Source organism: Geospiza fortis, unplaced genomic scaffold, assembly GCF_000277835.1.
Source record: "Geospiza fortis unplaced genomic scaffold, GeoFor_1.0 scaffold254, whole genome shotgun sequence".
Taxonomy (NCBI): domain Eukaryota; kingdom Metazoa; phylum Chordata; class Aves; order Passeriformes; family Thraupidae; genus Geospiza; species Geospiza fortis.
The window spans coordinates 413,917-414,716 of NW_005054441.1; the positions used below are offsets into that span (position 1 = coordinate 413,917).

Sequence of the window (800 nt, forward strand, 5' to 3'; positions counted from 1 at the left end):
CCCCCCCCCCCCGCTGCCCTTCAGCCGCAGCGGACCGCGCTCCATGATTTTTTTTCAAATATCTAGATTTTTGACAAATTTTCTACAGTCCCAAACCCACAGAAATCAATCTGTTTAATGTTCATTGGTCCCGAATCGCGCAGTTCTTAGTATTGGTTTCCTATTGGATACGGATTTCCTCGCCTCTGATGTTAATTAGGTCTTCACTCCTGATTTGCATTTCCTTACCAGCCTTTTCCAGGGGTCTCCAGCCGTGCCAGGGGCAGGTCTGGAGTAGATGTTCGCTGATGTTTCGCCAATGGCCCTTGATGGCCTTTATCTCTCGTGTATCTCTCGGCCTGCTGAGATGCCCATCTCATTGTTCCTGGAACAATGCTTTGGAGGGAAACTTCGTTCCCTTCCCCCGGGGCAAAGGCGAACAAACGTGACTAAAGTTAGGAAATAAAAATTTTAAACTTAGTATATTGTCCAACAAGAGGCGATCTCACCAATCCACCTAAATATCTCCAACGTGAGTGCCAGACTCCTTCCAGTGGTGCAATGGCCATAAACTAAACTAAACCACATGAAGTCCCCACTCAACGTGAGGAAAAGCTTATTTACACTGAGAGTGGCAGAGAACTGAGCAGCTGCCCAGGGAGGCGGTGGAGTCTCTCTCTCCGGAGACTTTCCAAGCCCACCTGCTCCAGATGGCCAAGGTCGGCCTGGACGATCTCCAGGTCCCTTTTGGGATCCATTTGGGATTTTTGGATCCCGGGCCCGAGGAGAGGCCGCGCCGCCCCCCCGCCATGAGGCGGCCG

General features: G+C 51.4%; 1 pseudogene; it reads right to left on the bottom strand.

Moving 5' to 3' along the window:
- Positions 1–45, bottom strand: part of LOC102037569 — a 315-nt pseudogene extending 270 nt beyond the window's left edge.
- Positions 46–800: the final 755 nt, after the last annotated feature.